The 18,691-nt window shown below is 41.2% G+C and overlaps 1 protein-coding gene across 1 annotated transcript in view; it reads left to right on the top strand.

The window, feature by feature from the left end:
- The window catches only part of LOC112569307 (soluble scavenger receptor cysteine-rich domain-containing protein SSC5D-like), a 155,680-nt gene that overhangs the window by 112,907 nt on the left and 24,082 nt on the right, over positions 1 to 18,691 (top strand). The gene's annotated exons all lie outside the window — the stretch shown is intronic.

Raw genomic sequence — 18,691 nt, 5'->3', positions numbered from 1 at the left:
AGAGTAGTTTTATGGTAAAGCGATATAATTGCCTCATTTACCAGATAAGCTGCTGTTTAAAATGCTTTCCTTTAAATTGTAAATCATAAAAATACACTTTAGGCTGAAAGAATTTTATATATTGCACATGAAAAGAGGTTGTGGAGCACAGACGCTTATTAAAATGTTTAAAAAAAATATTTTTATTGCTTTTACATAATACTTTGTTTACACAGTGATAGTGTGAGAGATTGTTTATTCCTTTAAAATCTGTTAAAGGGCTAAATGAGATGATTAGAGACATCTGAGTTTTTTTAATGATGCATCTAAAGTTTGTGGGGATTGAAAAATGATCTACAGGTGTGACCAGCAATACTTAGCAAAGAAAGCACACTAATAAAGTCACTAACTGCCACATTACGACTTGTAAAGAACACGTTGTAATCTGATCTAGGGCTGCATTTGATATCTCAAGATAACTTCCACTGCTATTATTCTTATCAATAATTCACTTCATTTGCTCTCAAATGCACACATGACTACACACTAACACAAAGAAAAAAAGCAGTACTAACGTTTATTGTTGTGTTTTTACTAGTGTATAAAAGCTAGTAGTCATTTGACAAAAGATTAGCCCTTGACTCAGATGATGATGATGATGATGATGATGATGATGATGATGATGGTGATAATAATAATAAAAACATAATCATTATCATTTATATTGTTCCTTTCTCGACCAACGACAGATACCTAAAAGCTGTAGAGTAGAAAAAAGCACTTTCATAACAGGTTTCCAAATCAAAAAGAAAAAAAAACTTAGTATACTGCACCGGAAGAGCAAATAAGTTCTTATAAAGAAGTAATGGCGAGTCTCAGATTCTCCTAGGAAGAATGCAGCAAGCAGATCAAGTCAGGTGAAGATCACCGTGAAAAAGAGGATGTAGACAAATGTCAACCAGTTTATTGCACCAAAGGGAAGTCACTCCAGCCAACGACGTCAGACTATGGATCCAAATATAATCGCTTGCTTTCCAATCGTTTTATAAAACCATCACAGTGAAGAAGAAGAAGAAGTAAACCATTTCATTGTGTAAACACGTGTTCACAAGGCACTGTTTGTATGCAGGAGAAGTAATCGGTAAAAAAAACAGACAGGAAAGGAAGTGGCATGATAATGAGAGGGTTAGTCAAAAAACACTTCAATCTTATCCGTCAATTATGTAAAGCTGCAGACAAACCAGCACAGAGAAAAAATAAAGGAATCCACAGAAAAACATAAAGTTCTGCCTCATTTAGCCTGTCAGGGGGAGGATCATGGATATCACGTTAATGGTACTGGCCCTTTAGCAGATATCACATTATGTGGTATGTTAACATTAAGGCACGCTTAGACTAAAACAGATAAAAATCCAGTGTACTGTTATAAAATTATGTCCCTCATTTTTGTCACTTGATATGCATATATACATGCCTGCTACGAAAGGTGTTGGGTACCCCAAGATTGCCACTGTGAGTGGACCATCAGAAATGTCCATATCCAGCAAAGGAGCCTGTTCTTGAGAGTTAGTTCTTCTCGGTGCACCTACCGACAATACCGAAAAACAGATTTAAAGGATTATTATTTACTAAAAGAAGCCAAGGAGTGATAATACAAAACAAATATACTAGCTTGATGATTCAACTTTTGACAATTATATTTTGGATAAATTGTTTCGCTTAAGGTTTATTGTCAATAGATATTTAAATATAAAACAGGATGCAGCTCAATCATATGGTCAAGAAAGTTGTTTGTTCTGTAAACAATAAAAGGAAGGAGAAAGAAGGCAAGAAAGAAAAAAGAAAAAAAGAAAGAGAGAAAGATAGACTTACACAGGACAAGAAGTCTGACGGTTTGATTGTCATGTCCAATGCCGTTGTCCACTTCACACCTGTAGTCTCCAGAGTTTAACACTGAATTTGATTTATTACATGCCTTAATTCTTGTCTGACCTCGGTAACCTGTATGTTACCTAAAGGCTTTGACTTGAGCACACGGTTGCTGTCTTTGATGCTCACAAACGACATCCGTGGTGTTGGTCTTCCGTCAGCCTGACACAACATCTCAGCACTGGAGTTCTCAGCTACAGTAACCGCCTTTTTATCCTAGCCATTTAACTGAAACCTTAGCACAGCTGGTGGGTCTAAAATGAAGAAAATAAAGTTAGTCAATGGTTTTCTTTATACATATATAGTGAGATAATTATATAATTATGGTGGGGTAAAAAGTAATAAATAGAAAAAAATTGCTAAACAATATTCTCTACAGATAGGTATTAGGAGATGTAAAAAACCTTTATAAACGAAAACGTCAATAAAATAATCTAAGTATAGTAAAAAAAAGTACTTTTGGATTGTTACTAAATAACACTTAAACCGTCTTCTATTACATTTGATGAGGACAGTGAGTCGATGCGACGATGTCAGAGGAAGACGTGTGTCATCAATTCCAATCCAACTTCAAGGAGAGAACATCCTAGAAACAGACCGCTTCACATATCTGGGGAGCATCGTCAGCAAGGATGGTGGAGCGGACGACGACATCAGAAGCCGCATAGACAAGGCCAGGCATGCTTTCGACAGTCTGCGTCCCATCTGGAACTCCCGAGCATTATCCCTTCGCAGCAAGACCCGCATATTTAACACCAATGTGAAGGCAGTCCTACTGTATGGCTCTGAAACTTGGAGAGTGACAAACACCATCAACAACAAGCTCCAGACCTTTACCAACCGATGCCTTCGCCATATTTTGAGAATAAGATGGCCTGAGAGGATCTCCAACAGCAGCCTGTGGGAAAGAACTAACCAGAATGCCACTAGTCAAGACATCAAAAAGCGCAAGTGGGGCTGGATAGGACACACCCTGCGCAAACCGGCTGACACCATTGCCAGGCAGGCACTTGACTGGAACCCGCAGGGGAAGAGAAAAGTTGGGAGGCCAAAACAGACTTGGAGAAGATCAGTAGAGAGCGAGGCAAAGGCTGCCGGAACCACATGGGCCCAGCTGAGGGGGGCTGCCCAAAACCGGGTCCGCTGGCGAGTTGTTGTTTCAGCCCTATGCTCCTCAAGGAGTAGCAAGAAATGATTATGATGAAGGCAAAATTATACAATTACCATACACGGCATATGTAGACTGATAGAAAAGTCTAGAAGAGACAAAAACCCACGAGCCTTTGGGACAACGAGCACACCCCATTCCTACCTGAAGACAAGCAGCGCGTGTTATGTGTTCTCTATGGTGTGTATAATCATTTGTTAAGTGAGACTTTGTACACCTCATTTAAATTATACAGCAGTTGATACTTTTATTAATACATTAAATGAGTTTTGTCATAGCTCGCCTCTCTAGTTTTTAGTCATATAGCCTAGAGAAGGACGGTATTAATTAAACAATAAGTAATGTATTTGTGGACAGAGTGTAACAACATGTTAGAAACCCAGTAAACAGTAGAACTGTGACCTGACAAGTTCAGAAAGAGGTTAGACAATGGAAAGAACGGTAGATGTACAACACGGTCTGTGGTTTGCCAATGTACACCATGGATCAAACCAGACTGTCTTCCTTCTCTCCATCCCTCACCCTATCCCCTCTGTCACTGCTGACCTATGTTATTATATGTTGAGCTACACTGGTGTACATTATCATTATCAATAGACACTATCGGTAGTTTGGTTTGTGGACCCCACGGTAGTGAACTGTGCAAATGTGTGATAACTCGACTTATTTATGAACTTTGCCCTTTTAATTAAATTTGTACTAGAGTATGAGAGAATAGTGCGAAAAAAAAAATAGAATAGAGATAAACGTTGCGGGGTCACATGACCCGATCTTGCGCCACTTCATTGGTTCAGTTCATCGGCCTTCTTGGAACTTGGTCTAAGATGCCACAATGTTCCTCTCCACATGTAATTATATTTAATCAGCTATGATCTTATGAAGCTAATTATTCAGTCGTGTTCGTATGACCACGTTGTCGCCAAAGTGCCAGTGGCCTGTGTATATGTGTAGATAGGGTACATAATCTAGTAGTTTGTATGGTGATTTTGTGGTCTTTCGCTAAATCCGTGGAATTTAATGTTTTACAATCTCCTAATGCAGACTATACTGACATTTTTTATCATTGTTACGGTTTTTCTGACATCGATTTGCTTGGTTATACTCCTTTCACAAGACTGCCATTTGTTCCATTATTATTGTGTGTTGTATGATTTTGTCTTATTCGCTTTTTTTTAAAGTGGAATGCAAAACTTTATATTGTGACTATCTAGCTTTTAATATGTCGACCGAGGAATGATCTTGATTTGTCCTCACCACTCGTCATCGTGGCCATGTGTATCAAGAACTGCCCTGGAGCCGACAAAACATCGTGTGAGTGATTCTAACCCCCGCTACACACCCGGATGAGAACACTGTACTGATGGACTGAGAAATGGTCAAAAATTGATATCTCTTCACGATGGGGCTGTCTAGAGAGGACAGACTGTCCTGTTACACTCCACATCATTGCGACTAGTGCTGTTGTATCTCACAATTCTAACAAAATGTTTCACAGACTACAACTGTTGGTGTGCATGGACCTCGGTCGGTGGCCAAGAAGACTGTTGCCTCTGTGGCTGTTCAGCCATCAATGAATCAGTTTCTTGGACAAAGAAATGCGGAAACAAACCTCTAAAACAGTGCTCAGCTCCCTTGTCCCTTCAACATTTGGAAGAAACTATTGACAGACAGTGAGGAGACTCCTAGTAGCAAGATGAGACTAGTAAAGAGTTTTGTAAACAATGAAATTAAACACTTTCATTGAACATTGAATTTTGATTTGTGCTTGGTGAATTTTCTATTCTAGATACAGCCTTAACCTTTTTACACGCTTACACATAGCTTACTACAAGAAATCAAAAATTAGAATTCTTAAAATTAACAGCACGCGAATGTTTTTAAAATGCTCTTTTAAACGGTGTATCACATATAGTTGTCTTTTTTGTAGGTTAACAGATATATTTTTTAAAACACCGGGCAAAATTTGCTTCGCAGGAATTCAGTGCTGGGTTGTGAATGGTTTCGCGCGGTTCTGTACCTTCGTAGCGTACCGATAATAAGATTATTAAATGCATCAATCTGAATTTATTTTCGACAAGAACAATGTTTATTCGTTTTAAGTTTATATGCGGTTATCAAAGTGTGATTCCTGCAGGTGTAACTTGTGCTAGTATGATATATCCTGTGCAACCCTGTGTGAAAATTATAAAAAAATAACATTACACCTACCTAATTCGCTTTGGATTACCTAATAAGTCACTGTTCATGCAAGATTCAGATGCAAACATTTTTGTTTCTACAGTTTGATCTCTTATTATTAGTTTAAATGTTTTCTATCTCTTACATTTATTTTTTAATATTTTTTTGAAATTGGTCAATTTCCCTGTGCACGAGGGGAATGTAACCTCGTTGAACCCTGATATAGCGAATGAGTTTGGTACGAGTGTTCGAAGGAACGAGACTGGCGGGTAAAGTCCTTGTACTGTCAACAACCTCTAGTGGATCCGGATTCAATCTTTCAAACCCCTTGTCGAGTCAAGCGAACCGAGACGCTATCTTCAAAAGTCACAAAACAAGATGCATCCTGTTTGTGCTCTTATGAACTTTCTGAGTTTTGTCTGGCGTCAAGTAGACACTATTGATCTACTGTTATCTCATCTTTTCATCGTTTGCCAGCTTGCTCGTCCTTAGTAAAAAAAAATTAACCATCCAATGAGGTCTGTCCTTGTCTGACTTAAATATGATTTTAAAGATGATAAGGTTATTTTTGAAGGTCTCAGATATGCAGCTTGTGGTCATAAAATTGTACTGAGTAATAATGAGCTGAACATCTTGAATGTTTTCTTGTGCAAAATAAGTGTATAATTGTTTTATTACTTGAATACAATCTAAAAACAGAGGAAAAATAATAAACCACTACAGCCAGAAAACAATTCGATGTTTTTGTGAGTCCACCTACTTGAATTTGATGTCAGTGATCGTGTAGAGTGCCGTACATTGTAATATCGAGAGTATCAAGGCTATCAGTTGTCTCTATAAGTGATTTTGTTAAAGCAGTAGATGGCATTACATAACTTTTCTATTTAATTAATCTTCTCGTAATTAGTTTTTTTTCCCTCCATTATTTCAAACTCTCCCATACCTCACTAACACCCGAAAGTGACTAGAGTATCACAGACATAATATTTTGGACTTTACGGTCAAACGTGACGAATTCATGAGAGAGGAGCACTTCTCACTCTTCTGCTGGACATGATGGTTGCCTGTGATAACAAAACGGATTTCCTCGCCATCAAACTTAACATCTTTTTGTCAGTTCTTTTGTGTCCTAAGTGACATTAAAGATCATGTCGACTTTATCTCAACCTCTTCACTTGTTCCAAGACACTATACGCACAGTACACGCACACTAATACACACACAGTCACACAAATGTGCCCCCCTTCCTTAGCACTTTCTGTATTTAGAGGCTTGCTTTAAAAAAAAAGTAGAAATGGCATAAAATGTTACGCTCCATTTTCATTGTTCCATACACCAAATAATAAAAACATGTAAAACATAATATAGAATCTGAAACTGTTACTTCTTTATCATGCATGACATTTATTTACACTCACCTGTTCTTAACAAATACCTAATACACTTAAAATGGATAGTATAAATGACACTCAGCTTATCGTTCTTAGAGAAGTTTCCACGATGCGGTATGACATAGACCAACCTTCTTTAATGTCATTATCAATGGTAGCATGTGTGAAATAATTCTTTTTTATTTTGTTTAGTTAAAAAAAAAGTTTTTAGGCGCCTTTATTTTGGAAGTGTGACACGAGCATCGTAGGACAAGTTTGGCGGAAGAAAGTCATTGTAGTCGCCAAAGGGGACAGGAACAGGCTCTCAAGCCCAATAAGGAATAAACCGGAGGTAAAGTCGAACAGATAAAAATCCCCAGACAAGGCACATCCTGTTTGTTTTTGTTTTCTAGTAAGTTAAGGTTTTTTTTTTATTTTAGGAAAACAGAGGGAATGTATCTGGTCTGCTAACAACTTTCACATCTCTCTCTGTCTTTATAATTTTATATCTCACTATATCCCATACATAAGAATACAAGTTGCCATCTCGCCAAACTGTTAGTCTGTGATAAGTTACTAACTTTCACTTAGTGAGACTGTAAACAATCCGCTTTGTATTTTACTTAGCTTCATTTTGCAGATCAGTTTTTTACAACACTCTCTTTTCCCAACTTTTCTTCTCTCTTTTCGCTCTCAAAATTATTCTCGATACATTTAGATAACTACCTCTATCATCACAGTCTTCGCACGGTGTTCATAAACAGATCCCTTGTTCGCAGTTTCTTATTGCAGAAAATATTCCGCGAAGGTCTTAGACCTCATATAAGTAAGTGTTATGGAAAAGGCTTCTCATTACGACTGACAATTTTTTTGTTTGCGACACACCAAATAATAAAACCATTAAATAACATAAACATTTTCAGGGTTCTCCATTTCTCTGTGTATACTCAGAGCCTGTGTGACAACGCTGCTGGAGGATAAGGCATACATAGACCGATAGGGAAAGGGGACACCTCTGTTGGTTTGTCTCGTACCTTTATGCGGTATGTGACCCCGTCTGACCTGCTGGTGACCGCCGCGAGTGTCGCTGTTTACAAGTCTAACGGTGAGGAAATTCGTGTTCTCCTCACAGCCCTCTATAAACTAATGCTTCCCCCTGTTGGATCACCACCTTGCCGCGGTCGGGGGGCTTGCGTGTCTCGATGACCCTAAGAGCTATGCCGACAGGAGCATCAGCTCCTAGCAGGGTCACCCAAGTCGGACAGGTCGAAGGGTAGAGACCAGACAAAGAGTGGTCCATGAGTGCTGAAGTCGGAGGTGGTGGGCCGCAAGGCGCACCCTGAAATAACCACACCACCACGCAAAACTGCCTATGCCACTTGAAGACAGTATTGATAGAAATGGTGCTCGCCCTGTGAAGATCCGCCAGGCAGGTGCAGTGCCGGGCTCCGTGCCTCAAAGGAGCCCACCCTCAGCTACTGGAGGTCCCTTCAACTCGTCTCGTGGAGCCAGGGGACGAGGAAGGAAAGCGACTGGCCAGAGTACCACCAAAACCAAGGACAACACCATCAACATCATACATTGGAACGCAGAAGGGGTTACCAACAAGAAGATAGAACTGGAACAGTTCCTGTACCAGAACAGCATTAACATCTGCTGTATACAGGAAACCCATTTACAAAAAGAAAAGCCCTTCAAGATCAGAGGGTACCAGACATTTAGGAGTGATCGTCAGGGGAGAAAGAAACGTGGAGTGTTGACCTTAGTCAGAAACAACATGAACGCAAGCGAAACGAAAAGATACATGGACGAGGCAGAATACATAGAAGTCAAGGTCACCACCACAAACAGCGTCCTCCATGTCATCAACTACTACTGCCCCAGTGACAAGATGCTGTCCAGGTTCCAGACAGCGGCTTCCTCATCGCTGGAGACTTTAACAGCCAGTCCCAGAGTTGGGGATACAACATCCTTGACAAGCGAGGAGAAGATATCGAAACTTGGCAAGACGAGAACCATCTAATCCTTGTCAACGACCCCACAGATCCACCAACCTTCTACTCGCGCCGCTGGCACACAACAACAAAACCAGACCTGGCTCTCTGCACAGACGACATCCACAAGAATTTGAGCAGAACAGTCTTAGACCAGCTGGGAGGAAGTGACCATCGCCCAGTACTCCTTACCATCACAGGAAGTACGACACCTGAACCCCCGCAGCACGCCAGATGGAATCATACATAAGAAGGCACAGTGGGGGCTGTTCAGAATACGAACAAATGAGCTCACGAAAGACATCAAGGTGGAAGGACTAAACATCAACAACTTCGTCAAAGATTTCAATGCCAGTATCATCAAGGCAGCCAAAGAAACTATCCCACGAGGGGTACGAAAGGACTACACTCCGTACTGGACAGCAGAACTTCAGAGAGCTCACGATGACCTGACAAAAGCCAGAGGAGAAGCAGAAACCAACCCCAATCAAGAAAACAACATCAAGCTGCAAGAAACAAATGCCAAACTGCTAAGAACAAAAGTAGAGTGCAAGAGAAGAAGCTGGAGAGAAAAGACAGCAGGGCTGAATATGGAGAGAGACACCACCAAGCTGTGGAGGCTGACCAAGGCACTAAATGATGAGGGTAGCAAGGGACAGAAGATCACCCTTGAAGAAGATGGACAGACACTGACAGATAAAGCAGCAGCAAATGCATTTGCGCAAGCATATGCAAAGGAGAGCAGCATCACCATCCAACCTCATCTGCAAAAAGAATTCAGAAAAGAAGAGAAAGAAAGGAAAACAAATGGGGATGTCCATGAGTCCATGCAGCAAGATATCACCATCCAAGAACTGAAGAATGCCATCAAACAGCTGAAGAAGAAAAAATCTCCAGGTACAGACAACATAACGAATGAGATGCTACACCTTGGCAGCACAGCCCTCACTAAACTACTGGACATTTTCAACCTTAGCTGGAGAGAAGGCCAGGTACCTCAGTGCTGGAAGGAAGCCAGGATGATCCCTGTTCTGAAAAAAGGGAAGAACAAGTCACGAATCTTGAGCTACCGCCCCATCAGCCTGATAAGCTGCGTCTGTAAAACCATAGAGCGCATCATCAATCAGCGCCTGCAGTGGTACCTGGAATCTGAAAGCATCATCATCCCAGAACAAGCAGGCTTCAGAAGATACAGAAGCACCGAAGATCAGACAACGCACCTAGCGCAGGTCATAGAGGATGCTTTCCAAGCCCAGAAGGTCACCCTAGCGGTCTTCATTGATATGCAGAAGGCTTTCGACAAGGTCTGGAAGGATGGACTCCTGGTCAAGCTCCAGCGAAGCAACATCAGCGGCAACATGTACCGGTGGATCAAGTCCTACTTGCACAACCGAAGAGCCAGGGTGCTTGTAGACGGACACTGTGGCCGTAAGGTGCTGCTACGACACGGAGTACCACAAGGGGAGTACTCTCGCCGACCTTGTTCATACTCTTCATCAACGACCTGGTACCAGAGCTTCCAAGGGGAGTCCAAGCAGCACTGTATGCAGATGACCTGGTCATATGGTGCTCAGAAGAGTATGAAACAACAGCAACCTACAGGATGCAGCTTGCACTAGACAAAGTGGCAGCCTGGGCAGATAACTGGTGCGTTACCATCAACCGTGACAAGACAACAGCCACTCTTTTCTCTCTCTCCACCAAAGCGCAAGCTGGCAGACTAAAGTTGGGAGACACTCCACTGACACTTGAAGACCAGCAGACGTACCTGGGAGTCACTTTTGACAAAAGATTGACATGGAAGCAACACATCCTAAACGCAGAAGCAAAAGCCAGAAGAAAGCTGAACATCATGAGAAAGCTGGCAGGAACACACTGGGGCGCCAACGAAAAGATCCTGAAGACCGTGTACCAAGGTACTGTAAGACCACACCTTGAGTACGGATCAAGCACCTGGATGACAGCAGCCAGGTCACACCTTCAGACTTTGGACAAGGTGCAGAACCAAGCACTGAGAGTAATAACAGGCGCCATGAGATCTACGCCAATAGACAAGATGGAGCAGATAACAGGCATACCCCCATTAAACAAGAGAAGGGAATGCAAAGCACTGGTGCAGGCCACCAAGTACAGGCACAGTGAAGACCACCTGATGAGTGCCAGACAGAAACAGCTGTCCTCGGGAAGGCTGAAAAGATCCAGCTTTGTGCGAGAGACGCAGTCACTACACAGAAAATACCAAACAAAGCTTCCTGCACAGGTCCAGGTACCGACTCTCTACCTCGATCCTCCTCCTTGGAAAGACAGAACAGGGAACATTACCATCTGCACCACAGTTCCTCACCTCACAACAAAGGATGAGCATAGCGACGTGAGCAAGAGAGCCCTGATGCTAGCCATGCTAGAAGAAAGGTACCCCCAGGAATCATGGATAAGGGCCTACACAGACGGGTCAGCCACAGACGCTATCCAGAGGGGAGGGGCCGGCGTGTACATCCAGTTCCCAAATGGACAGTGGCAGGCAGCAGCAATACCAACTGGCCTCCACTGTACAAACTATAGAGCAGAAGTAGAAGCCCTGGCCCACGCAGCAAACATCATCAGCAGCAGAGCAGACCATGACAGCCAGGTCGTCTTCCTGACCGATGCTCTGTCGGTGCTGCAGGCAGTCAACAACAACAAACTGCCAGACCTGGAAGCCGCGCTGCTAAACATCAAGTGCCTCAGAACGGCTCTGCAGTGGATCCCATCACACTGCGAGATAGATGGGAATGAGGAAACTGACAGGATGGCTAAGTTGGGTGCAGAGGACGAGCAAGAAGACAATGCAGTCAACATGTCAGAGGTGAAAACCATCATTAAGTCTCTGTACAGGCCACAGCAACCACTGGACAGTTACCATCAGCTGTCCAGACCGGACCAGGTCGCTATCTTCCGCCTCAGGACCGGGCACAACAGGCTGCTTCACCACCTACACAGGAAGTTGCACCTCGTGCCGTCCCCGAGATGCTCTTGTGGAGAGGCAGACCAGACTGTAGAACACATCCTACAGGACTGTAGGAATCTCCGTACCCTGAGGAAAGAGACGTGGCCACAGTCGGAGACCTTGCACAACAAGCTGTACGGGCCAGTGGAGTCTCTGCAGAAGACCACTGATTTCATATCAAGAGCTGGTCTCCAAGTGTGAAAGAGGCGAACGACAAAAAAAAAAAAAACAAAAAAAAAACAACTAATGCTTAATAATAAGTGACAATTGATGAAAGAGTTCCATATCTGACCAGTCTGTCACGACCTGACGTCAGACTTGCGCATTCTTTACGAAAAAGACACGAGATCACTTCAGGTTGGGACGTTTCGTTTGATAGTACACATAAAAACAAAACTTCAAGCTTAAATAAGCATACACAGGAGAACAGCAGTTTCCACAATTGTGAACTTAAATCCACTGGTAGCTATGACAACCTGTCAATAACCAGGCACTGGTGAAGAGACGTCTTAAAGAGCACCTTTCAAATCGCACGAAAGGTCCACGTGCTCAAATATTCAGTAACACACAAACCAAGGACTAAGGGTGCACATGCACCACTATTTACTACTAATGTCCAGCTCTACAAGTTCGCTTCTCACAGTGTCTCTGTCTTCTTAAACAGTTCAAACATGGGCTCTTACCCTGATCATTCTTCAAAGGAGTATGAATGACTCACGGTCCCCTCCACGTGGGTGACGATGGTGCCCCAGTCCTTCGGCACCTGCTTCTCTGTAGTCAGGTCTCTGCTGACTTCCTTTCGGCGGCTCTTGTCCTCGCTCCCCGCACTCAGCAGTAGAGTTGCTGAAGACAGGCCTTCTCTAGCTGCTTGGGATGATGGGGGGGTTCCTCCACTCGGGCCACCATCCTTCCAGTTGCAGGTGTCGTCGTCGTCGTCGTCGCACCGACTCCGGCTGTCCAACCTCTAGCCGTCTCGAGCCCGGCGCCTCACTCCCCGCACACAGCAGTAGAGTTCGCTTCTCCGCAGACAATTGCAGAGCTTCTTGGAGACTGCAGCGAGACTCTCTGGTCCCACTCGTTTCTTGAGTCTCACGACACACCCTGCTCCCGCTAGCAACTTCCAAAAACAGCTTCTTCACGTTTACTCACCGTCGTCTCTGTTAATCCAAAGATCGCCCCCCTAGGCTTTCATCTCTCGTCTATATATACTCCTGTCACACCCCACTCAGGGTGAGCACTTCATGCCTCGCTCACGAGGTCCACAACTCACGTGGTGCCCAAAATACACGTGGTGTCCACAGACCCACGATTTCCAACTATAACATGACAATCACCCCCTCAACCTTCCATCCGTCCTCTCTTACACTGTTGACAATTAAATGGCAGAGGGGCGACACACAGGGCGGGCTACTCCACCCTGCTCCCCTCCACCTCCTTCTACCATACTCAGGTGAAGAAACACTGCAGGCACGGACTAGTCCGTGACATTCCTCCCTTCTCAAAAAGAAAATGTTGCAAAACATTTTTCGAAGCCATTGACATCCGTGACACAGTCATCTGAATGATCCAGGCCTCTATAAGCAAAACGATTACTCTGATGTCAGCCTGACTTCTTAGTTATTGTCCATAAAATAAAACTAGTATGAGGAAGGCTACTTTATATATAATTGTACACACTGTACATCGCTGTACCTAACGTGTCCTTGTCTGTCCGTGTCAAAATCCGAAAGTGACTTAAAAGGAATTTAAAGTGTACTGAGATTATAAAATAGGGGCACATTGCTAAACATTGCCATTGTAATTAGTTGTGCCTTTTTCGGTAATTATTTTCTTCTGCTTAGAGATAGAATGTTGATCGGTAAGGGTAAATAAAGACCGGTTAGACAGCACGGCTGACAACAAAAATCGCATACGAATTACTTCATCAGCAAGTTAGTCTAAAATAGATGTTGTAGTCCAGTAAGTCAGTAACAAGTGCTAATCAGCGTCAGTAACCTGTGGCATTAAATAATGTTGCATCGTCATCATCATCATCATCATCATCATCATTATCAATCATCAATCAACAATCATCATCAATCAACATCATGTCTCCCTTCTCTCTCATCATCCTCAACTCCTTTCCTGCACATATCCAAAACTAACCCCATTTATCCTTTGCCAACACTCGAGATAACACACACCTACTTTTCCATATTCTAATTTTGTGGACCTGACCAGCAGTGACTCTCCAAGATGCGCGCCCATCCATCCTTCTAGCCTTACAACTACCAATGAAATGCCGTGTTTCTCACTAAAGTTTCCTTCCCTGTCAACTCTAAAGCCTTAAATAGCGCAGACATCACCCGAAGCCTTGTCGTGTTCTGGACGTTTCTGTCGATGACCGACATCTGGAATCATGGACTTGACACTGCTGGCCACTTGCTTTTTGCTCGCACTTTGTCTTAAGGATGTAGGTAAGTAACCGCAGACAGGGTTGTCACCATTGTGTTTATAAGTCTTTTGGTTTGTGGCATCATATTGACTCTATATATTTGTGAAATGAAGATTACAAGGCAAGTATATCTAAGCAGATGTGCTACGAGGTGGAATATCAACATGCGAGTGATTTGATAGGAAAAAGGCAACACACACCTCTTCCATCTCTCAGCAAAAAAAGCACGAGAATAGTCAAAAACTTCTGATTTGGGCAATTTCTTTTTAAATGGCAGACTTGTTTCTGTTTAATAGTCTTCTTAATCAGATACATCTCGAAATACTCTTGTACCTGCGAAGACCGAGAATCAGCTTCAACTTCATTTTCCTTCATCCTTTAGTTAAAAGTGACTACATGAAACATCAAAAGCTTTTACTTTTAAATAAAATACGTTACAACCAAACCGTTTGCAATTTCTCCAAAAGGTTTGAGCTTTGAAAAATGATTTATTAGATAGATATTAGACAATAAAATTGTAAGACAGCGACATTTTCTCGTTATTGTAGACCTGACCTCAGAACTATTTGGTCGAGGAGTACATAAATCCTGTTATTTCTCAGATGGACTGAAGGCACGTTTAGTACAAGGGACAAATAACTCGGAGACATCTAAAGGTCGTCTGGAAATTCTACACAATGGAGCATGGAGCACAGTGTGCGACGACAGATTCGGAAAAACAGAGGCACAGGTGGCCTGTAGGATGCTGGGCTTCAACACGTGAGTGATTTTAATTGTATAATATTATTTTTATACTTATTTTATTTGTCATTAACAGCTTTTATGTATCTGCTGTATAATATCTCCATACATCCTAAGGTTTCTTCTTATTAAACACGATGAAACCTTCTCGTAAAAGTAAACAGGTAAAAGTTGGTGTTGTTCGGTATGACACTTTGTCTTGAACTAGTCTTCAGGGAATGTGGAAAAAAGAGAGAGTCTCACCGTGCAGAGAAAGTTCTGGATGGCAACCATGATGGGGTGGAATGGTCATTCGTGTCTGAACAACTTATCACCACAAATAGCTTTAACGTCTTACTTTTAGGGTGAAATATTAATTGGTTATTACGACTAATAATATCAATCAAGAAACATATGATAATGACAGTTTTGTTTAGAACTACAACCTGTTAAGTAAAGATGGTTTTAATCATATGTATTAAGCTAGTCGTGCATCCTACTTTGTTGTTCTGATGGATGTGAGGTCAAAGTAAAAATTAGTAATCTTTTCTACTCAAAAAACTAATTTGCAAAAAACTGTATGTCATTTTTAGTCTTTATAGTCTTTACCTTTGTTTTTATTGCCTTCTGAACTTGACAGTCCCTGACGGCTAAAGTGAAGATAACTGTGGGTAATGCGAAAAATTAAGGGCTCTAAAAGCCTCTTAAATATACTTTAATAATCTTAAGTTTGTTGACTTTGAATTGCTTAAAATGTGAAACAAGAAGTTATTACTACTTTATGGTGCATTATCGTTATTCTGACAGCGCTCGATCGCTGGCTGTGAGATCATCAATGTATGGACAAGGCTCAGGTACAATTCTATTGGATGACGTGAGGTGTCAAGGGTCAGAGACTGACCTACTCCAATGTCAACACAAAGGATTGTACAAACACAACTGCAAGCATGACGAAGATGTCGGAGTTATCTGCAGTGACCGTATTTATGATGTTTTCTTTTTTCCGTTTCAAGAGTGTTTTTATAGTCATCTGTTTTTATACCTGTACTGAACAAATTTTAAATGATTAGATACGTTTTTTTAAGTAGTCTAATACCTTTGTTGTTAAAATGAAATAATGAAAACATATTTTGACAGAACGAGAACAGATGCGTTTGACAGGCTCACAATTAACTGACAGAGGTCATGTAGAACTACAACTAGGAAGTGAGTGGTTCACAGTGTGTGTCCCTGACGACAATTTTCCGAAAGTTGTTTGTAGACAACTCGGTCTTCCAATGTAAGAAAATTTCTTGACCATAAAATGCGTTATTGAATAAAAAAAAATATAAAAAAAACCACCTGTCGCTAATGATTAGTAGAAATAAGAATTACTTTTACACACATAATCATCAGCGCAAAGGGCACACAGACATACACACAACACAGTAAGTCTTTGAGAAATGATTAGACGATGGATAGCTTTAACTGTTTTTAATAATATGAACATATTATAAATGACTCGTTACATTGTATCTATTTATTAAATGTGTCAGTGTTTATAAATGTATAAAATAAATTATGTAAATACTGATATAAGCATGAATATGTGTATGTAAATCTATATATTCAAAAACTGTTATTTAATAAATGCATTACAAATCTTGCATTCTTATGTTTCTTTTACCGCGATCTGTAGGGAAGAAGCATCCATTATGCCGGGCTCGTTATTTGGACCAAGCCAGTCCCGTCATCTAATGGTACATTTTGCTTGCAAGGGGCATGAGACCAGCATCCTCGACTGTGAGCAACTTACGGACAGTGAATCTTGCAGGAAACTGGACATTGGCGTCATATGCTTGCAGTGTAAGAATATTTATCAATGTGATAGTGACCCTAAATTATAACATGTTTTGTCTATTTTTAAAGATATGTGGGTTTGCGTGTGGGAGTTGGAGTGGGGGATATCTTGGACTCAACTTTCTTCTAGTATAAACGCTGCCCCTTGAGTTCAGATGTTGTACACAAAATTGCGCTGATTGTATGACACGAGTCACATCTTCTGCTTCTTCTTCTGTTTTTACTTTTGGTTAGCAAGTTTTTACCTTGGACTTTAGTGTCCTAGACTATTATTAAGATTAAGTGATCTAAATCTCTAGTCCAGGTTTTCCATGGCATCTGCCAGACTCCATACCCCATCTTCTGGCCCTGTAAATAGCGCATATTCACTTTTCCAACAACATTAAACTACTAATAAATATCTATATTTTCAAAAGGATACAGGAAAAAGACAACCTATAATATATCTGAAATACTCAATAAATAGAACACCGCAGCTTTCTAGAAAGATGCAACCTATACGTAGTGTCCATCCCCTTGCCGTGACTCCTTGGGAAGCAAAGCTCTGCGACGACGGTTACATACTGGTTTCCTCCCTTTCTGTTTCCATTCTCTAGAAAACAAGTCTATTAGCCATGCGACATGTATGACTTGGCCACTATCGATGCGCTCTTTAGTCTAATGTCTACCCGTCTGTGACAGAATATAGTTTTCGTAACAGTAATGATTACTTCAGATTCCCGTGTTATATACACATCAACACTAACGGACACACATCTAATTTAAATAAACATGCTTATGATTGCCTATAATACTGTAAAGGTCTTCTTGTAGGTCCTGCGCACAATGGTTAACTTTTTGAATGCACACTCATATAAGCATTCGCCTAAACCTCATTACAACACAATTACAAGTGGATGGCAGCCGCCCACGTAAGGGTGGCAGATATTTTCGCTGACCCCGACAAGACAGCGGTGCTGAATGGGGTAGCTAGACAGGTGTCGCCACAGTCTAAGGTCGATGTGGTGCCAGCTTGCCCAGTTCACGGTTGATTGTCCCCACTCTAATTTAACTTTAACCAACATTCTTTAAAAGTAGAAAATACGTTTTTTACAATTACCATTAGTTTAAAGTGACTGAAAATAAAATTTTTACATTTCCCTGCAAAAAAGTGCACAATATTTTGAGTAAATTTTACTTTCTAACCCTTAACAATATCACATTAGCAGACAGTTTAAGCGTGAAACAAAACCACCAACATATTTCACATTTTAAAATTATTTTATGAGTTGATGTCCCAAAATGCAAATTGTTCCTTCTCTTTTACTTTTGTTGGTTGTGTACAAATAAACAGTAGTTTTGTTTTCTTTTTTGCTTTTGTTATCCTTAGCTGTGCAGTCTATCGCACGTTTGGTTCAAGGGACGTCACCGTATAACGGTCTTCTTGAAGTCTTATACAACGGAAGTTACGCCCCCGTGTTCACCCATGACTTCCGTTACTCCGTAGCGACTGTGGCATGCAGAACTCTCGGCTTTAATAGGTGTGTAATGTGATGCACAGTCTTTGTAATATGGTTGGTCCACAATAAGATACAGATCCCTGCTGAAAGAACTTTATTATTCAAGCAGTTTAATCTCTTGTGAGTGTGATTCTTTACTGTACATTTAAATTCGGGAATCATATAGCTTCACATCATTATGAACAGAACTATTAATTAGAAGACCATTAATAAAATTAGATTCATTCACAAAAATATATTTTTAGATTACAAGTGATAGCGTTCTTTTTGACAGTTATCTCTTTTGGTCATTGTTTTGGAAAAAAAAGTATATATATATATATCAGAATTAGGAACAAAATGTCACATTATGCACTTTTCCTTTTTTTCCTTTGTCAGCTCTAGGGCTCTCACTGTGGATTCTTCAATGTTCAAGTCCATTTATAGAAATCAGCTCATTCTAATCGACTGTGAGGGCACAGAGTCCAGCTTGACTCGATGTCCCCAAAGAGTTTTTGAGGACATTGATTTCCAAATGTCTTACGGATTTGGTCTCATCTGCAGCAATCGTAAGAAGAATCGCGTACACTATGAAGCTTAGTGTTGTTTGTATCAT

Source organism: Pomacea canaliculata, linkage group LG7 (assembly GCF_003073045.1).
Source record: "Pomacea canaliculata isolate SZHN2017 linkage group LG7, ASM307304v1, whole genome shotgun sequence".
NCBI classification, from domain to species: domain Eukaryota; kingdom Metazoa; phylum Mollusca; class Gastropoda; order Architaenioglossa; family Ampullariidae; genus Pomacea; species Pomacea canaliculata.
The sequence above is the reverse complement of the archived record's forward strand: the minus strand, read 5'-3'. Positions and strand labels throughout refer to the sequence as shown.